The sequence below is a fragment of the Xiphophorus hellerii genome, chromosome 24, assembly GCF_003331165.1.
Source record: "Xiphophorus hellerii strain 12219 chromosome 24, Xiphophorus_hellerii-4.1, whole genome shotgun sequence".
Classification (NCBI taxonomy): domain Eukaryota; kingdom Metazoa; phylum Chordata; class Actinopteri; order Cyprinodontiformes; family Poeciliidae; genus Xiphophorus; species Xiphophorus hellerii.
In genome coordinates this window covers 7,054,955-7,061,372 of record NC_045695.1, presented here as the reverse complement: position 1 = coordinate 7,061,372, position 6,418 = coordinate 7,054,955, and positions in this window count along the sequence as shown.

Sequence of the window (6,418 nt, the reverse complement as noted above, 5' to 3'; positions counted from 1 at the left end):
TTCATGCGTTGAGAAAATCATGTCAAGTCATCAGCTGCAATGGTTTCTAAGTCAGCTAAGTTGGCAGCCAGGAGTGTCTGTAAACTTGGCCATTTGCAATTTGCCACAAATATCAAAGATCAAATATCAAAGTGGAAGACGATGCTGACCTTTTTGCCCTGTGTGCAAAAAGGTGCCATTTTACGTTAAGTGTTTCTCTACTGCAGGGAAGATAATGACTACTCATAACTCAACCGACTGACTCTGATGACATAGATCTTCCAGAGCTCTTAAAAACGTCTCTCCTAAAGTCCTTTAAACTCCACAATATTCAGCTTTCAAGATAAGTTCATTTAGCAATAAATATTTGGCTGATGACTAAGAATTTTGCTTCTGCACCCGTTTCCTGTTTTCCAACCAATTGTGACAATAGTATTAATCAGCAGTCGTATAAAGCAGTTTTTCATCCTTTCCTATACTTTTTTTTTTGGAATGTATTGGAGTTAAAAGGGAATTTTGCTGCTTAGAAACCACAATAGACAAACCACTTCTGAAGATTATCATCAACACCCTTTAAGATTTAAAGGAGACAGTTACTGAAGAAAAAAAAAGACACTTCGTAGAGCTTGTGGACATATATTTGGATGTCTGAGCTTAAAAATGAGAAGAATCCCCCTCCCCCCCCCCCCCCCGTTCATAACCATGTCATTTTGTTTTTCTGTCCTTCCAGGATGGAAAGCATTTCTGTGACTGAGCATACATTTGTTCCTCAATGTAGAGCAAAATAGGGAATTTTATTTCATTCCAGCTTTTTAACCTCAAATCTTGACATTTTCCTGACCTCTTGGGGGTAATTTCAAACTTTTGTCCCTTCCTTTTCTTATTTTAACCTACTTTAGACAAAATAAGTTAATACTGACAGGTAATTTACAACACCCTTAGCGCTAATTAACTCCAAAATCTTGAAAATCTTTAATTTGAATATATCTAATCAATATAGGGGGAGTCACTGATTTTCCAGAATCACTGTGCTAAAATGAATATCGGTCCTGTTGGTATAAACTTTTTGTATAACGAATCCTTGTATGGAGCTAAATTGGGGGCATAATGTTTGCTCAAAAGGAAAAAAAAATTAAACAGAAAAATTATTTTGAAACTGAAAAAGAAACCTTGAATCTGAAAAGTAGTTTTGACAATTTTTTAAGTTTCAAAATTGTATTTTTCCCAATTTCAAATTTTTATTTTCAGCTTCAATTTATTTTTTAGTTTCCAAATAATTTTTCAGTTAAAATTTTTTGTTCAGTTTCATTTTTATTTTTATTTTTTTAACTTTTGAACTAACTTTATGGGCCCAATTTAGCTCCATACTTCTGGTATTCATGGGTGTTATGAACAGCAACTAACCAAATAAAGTAACACTAAAGCCCTCTTTAAAAACACAGCATATACACCGTGTTCCAAATTATTATGCAAGTGATATTTTCTCAGATTTTCTTAACTGGTCAATGCAACAGCACAATTCTTGCATCCATTGAACTTGTGAGTTTGTGGAAAGTTTCTGCTTGAATTTCTCTGCAGGATGTCAGAAAACCTTCCTAGAGCTGCTGGTTTGATATGAACTGCATCCCACCCTCACATCTTCTGCTTGAGGAAACTCCCATGGTTCTCAAAAGGGTTGAGGTCAGAGGAGGATGGTGACCACACCATGAGTTTCTCCCCTTTTATGCCCATAGCAGCCAATGACACAGTGGTATTCCTTGCAGCATTCATTGTCATGCATGAAAATGATTTTGCTACTGAAGGTTCGGCTCTTCTTTTTGAACCATGAAAGAAAGTGATCAGTCAGAAAGTCCTTATACTTTGCTGAGGTCATTTTCACATTTTCAGGGACTCTGAAGGGGCCGACCAATGATTCTCTCTCCATGATTTCGGCCCAAAGCATGACTCCACCACCTCCTTGCTGATGTCACAGCTGTGTTGGGACGTGGTGGCCATCCACCACCAATCCACTACTGCGTCCATCTGGACCATCCAGGGTTGCACAGCAGTCATCAGTGAACAAGTCTGTTTAAAAATTAATCTTCATGTACGGCTGGGCCCACTGCCACCGTTACTGCTTGTGAGCTCCGGTTAGGGGCCCAATAGTAGGTTCATGTACCACAAGTCTCTGGAGGATCCTCCACCTTGAGCTTCCAGAGGAACCAGCAGCTTCAAATAACTGTTTGCTGCTTTGTAAGGGCATTTTAACAGCTGCTCTCTTAATCTGATGAATTTGTCAAACAGAAACCTTCCTCATTATGCCTTTATCTGCACAAACCCATCTTTGTTCTGAATCAGCCACAAATCTCTTCACAGTACGATAACGCTTCAGTTTTCCTTAAATATCTAATGTTTTCATACCTTGTCATACGGCACTACACTATCTGATGATTTTTGTCAGCAGAGATCCTTTCTCTTTCCCATATTGCTTGAAACCTGTGGCCTGCTTAATAATGTGGAACATCCTTCTTAAGTAGATTTCCTTTAATTGAGCTCACCAGACAAACTAATCAACCAGCTCTCTGAAATTAATTATAGTGGTTCAAAGAGCCTTGACACACAATACCATCTATAAATTTAATATTTAAACTTTATGACACTTAAATCCAATTTGCATAAAAATTTGGAACACAGTGTACTGTAATATGCATTAATACAACAGTAGGCTACGAACTACAGCAAAAGCTAATGTATAAAATGTACAATGTTCCTTTTCTCGGCTCCTAGGGGATCAACCAATCAGCGCCGAGGAAAATAAAAGGCGTTCCAGAATTAGCCGTTTTGTGAACACCAGACAAAAAGTATTTCAAATAGCATTTTGTCGACGTATTTCAGCTTACCAAGCTGCACTTGCTTTCAAATATTTAGAAACGATGCACAAAAAAAAAAAAAAAAAAAAAAAAATCAGCAAATTTTCCACAAATAATTCGGAGTCGCATTTCACAGGAAAATTCTCAGTCAGCCTTGTTTAACATGAAATGTGTCATTAGCTCTGATTGTCCTAAACACGCGCGTCTCACTTGAGCGCCATGTTCTCTCGCGCCTTTAAAATTTCGGAGCGCGACAAAAAGAAACGACAGGCTGAGTCGTGTTATTTTATTTATTTAGTTTTTATTTCTGTCCCATCTGATCGAATTGAAAAAGTCCATGAGAAAATAATAATAAAAAAGTCCTCACAACGATCTGTTTTAAAGTCATTGTCAAGATTACAGGCGCAGGATTAAGCAACAGCTATAAAAGATTTATTCATCTTTGTGCTTTCCTTTTATGCTCACATTTTTCCCCAGGCGTGTCAATAAATGAGGTGATGCATTTCCTCACCAAACCATCCAGTAGAAACCTTCTCAGGGAACTTAAATCAATATTAGGTGGATTTAACACGTTAAATATTGTCTTAGCTGCAGCAAACAAAATCATTTTTTAATGAAAACTTGTTGATTAGTTTCAGAGAAAACCAAGACATAACCAAGAATGAGTCCATTTGTTGCACATAAATGAGGAGCTAGCTCCATAATTTGACATAAAATCCATTTGGTGGCAAGTTTTTGTGTTTTCCACAAATGTAGCCTTTTATTACTCGAAATGGGACATTAAATTATCCGATTCCAGACTGTTAGAAGCTAAAGCCGTATTAATTTGGAATTTTCTTTTTCATTTTCCCCTTAAAGGGATTTGCTTTGAGTGTCTTTTTGTGGGTGTAAAAATGTTACTGGCTCAAAGTAACGCTATTTAGTGGCGCACATCAAAACCCGCCGCTCTGCCAATAATGCGGCATAGCTGCTATAATTAAATGTTTGTTTTTCAAGGAGATGTGATGTGGTTGTTTGCTGACTCGTTTCATCTTCGGTTGTTTTCTGGGTGTGTTTTACCATCTGTGTGTGGGTGTGTGTGTGTGTGTCAAAGTTGTCAGGGCTTTGTGTTGCCATGTTCGGCCGATGGCAGAGAGAACAAGTCGGTGCTGTTAATCTTCACTTTGCCTCCAAACGCATCTCTAAAATTTCCTGAAAAAGTCATTGCCCCTTTCCAAATGTATTCTTTTTCTGCTGAAACCTTTCAGGTCAAAAATAAATATATATATATATATATATATAATACTATTCTGTCTCAGCTGTTTATCAATTTCTTTAGCTCAGGGAAAGATGTGTTGCCATTTGAAAACTTTAAGCTCAAGTGATTTTGTTTCCATTCTATGGGTCTGGGACTAATCAGGACTCATAAAACTGAACAAAACACATTTTGGTTATCAGCTAATTCATGACTTAAGAAAGAAGTATGGAGGGTGGTGAGGGTTCAGAGAACGACCATAAAATCGGATAAAATCGATGCACCTCTGCATCGATTTTATCAGACACAGATGCACACACACTCACATGCATCTTTTTGGACTGCGACACAAAGATTTTCACAACTCATTACCATTCACACACCAGACATGTCTGGCAAATCATTGTTTTTAAACCTAATTCAACAACTGAACTTGTTCTATTTGGTTGTTTTTCACAACATTCAATCCAGGAAGTGCTTTTATTTTGAAGAACCTACAGAATTTTCTAAACCAACAGCGAGAGACTTAGGTCATTGAGTCAGATTCACTCATATTAGACCCTAAACAGAATTTATTCTGCACAATTTTAAACAACACTGATATGAAGTTCATTAAAACAAATGACTGCATCTGCATCATAACATTTCCGTCTCATATTTTGCAACGTTTCCTTTCTTTTCGTTTCGAGTCTTATTCAAGGAGTTTCTTGAGCCTTGCTGAGCTTCAGCGGCCGCAACCACGTCTGTTATGGTCGTGCATCACAGTAAATGTCGCAAATGTGCCACAATCCAGTGGGAATAATCCCTAAAGGCGCGTCAACCAGAGCCGCGTGGACGTTTTTAATAAGAGTTGTCACAGAAAAATCTCGAGTAAAAGCCGAAAAACAACAGCTCGCCGAGCTGTTTCCTCTCCACTTGCCGTACCTGCTCACTGTGTTCAGTCCACGCGAGATTAACTCAGAAAACCTCCACAAACATCACGCGCGAGCACTCCGAGCCATGTGTTGCGTTCAATGGTGTGTAAAGTGCTGCCACTGCGAGTATTAGCCTGTTTATCAGAGTGTATATTAACGTGCTGCAGTGCAGGAGCTGAGGAAGGTGTGTGTGTGTGTGTGTGTGAACACTTTAGCAGGGGATCACAGGTGTGGCTGCGAGCTCCACGGAGAGCCTCCTTCCCCATATAACCTGAACACCCCCCAACTGGGGCATCCTGGGTGATATCAGCCCATGGAGCACCTGCGTCCCTGTCCCACAGCTCGCTCTCTCTCTCACACACACGCATACACACACCTCTAATGGCCATGTATCAGCTCGCCATACGGCTCTAATAGCCAGCTGTGTGAGCAGGAAAGCGGTGGAGCGTACCGGCACTCACTGATGAGTTAACTGATCTCAGATTAGTTTTCATCACACTAAAAAACAGCCGATGAACACAAGGAAAAGGCGACATGAGAGCACAAATACTTCACGCAACGTTTACATGACACGGAGCTCATGGACTTTTACCCTTTAAAACATTTACTGTTCTCATTTCCTTTCCACATGATTTTTCTTTTTTTTTAAAGTATACAACACATTTGTATTTTAAATCCAATATCACTGGAAGTCTGTGTATACAAATTGAAGTATATCTTTCCCTGAGCTTAATCTGCTCTGAAGAGACAGCTACAGATTACAGAGGGCCTCACACGCCACCCTCCTGGCTCTCCAGCACCAGTGTGAAGAAGTAAAGCAGCATGTTCAAATTGTTAGCAGGTGTTCTGGCAAGTCAAGAAGACAAGAAGCTGCACACAGTTAGCAGGACTCATAAATTAATCCCTTCCTAATGATTCCCAGATCCGATAATTCAGCACAGACATCCACAAAGCTGAAGATTTACTCCTGTTGTGAATCACAGGTATGATAGAGAGATAAAGTAGAAGTTGAGTTAATCTCACTTACTGGTCATAGTAGAACCTTTAAATAAATAAAATAAAATAAAAAGAAGAAGTGGAACCTTTTGATATTCAGTTTTATGCAAAAAACCCCAAAACAAACAAAAGGTTATGGGAGATTAAACATGGCTGAAAAATCCACCCAATGGCAGCAAACACTAGTGTATATTTGGTTTGTGTGTGGTCAGAGACCACACATTCTTCAGATTTACTAGTCATTTTACAGTTTGTGAGCCTTAAGTTATGGTTTGTAACGAGATCAAGAGCAGAATGAACATTTATATGCAGAACTATTATTTTTTTTAAAAACATTTCAACGATCAGATACTCAAATTCTGTTGAGGAAAAAAGTCCAAATTATGGGTTCTACATGAAAATTTAATATTCAGTTTAAACCATTTGGCTTTTTAATGGTGAAATTT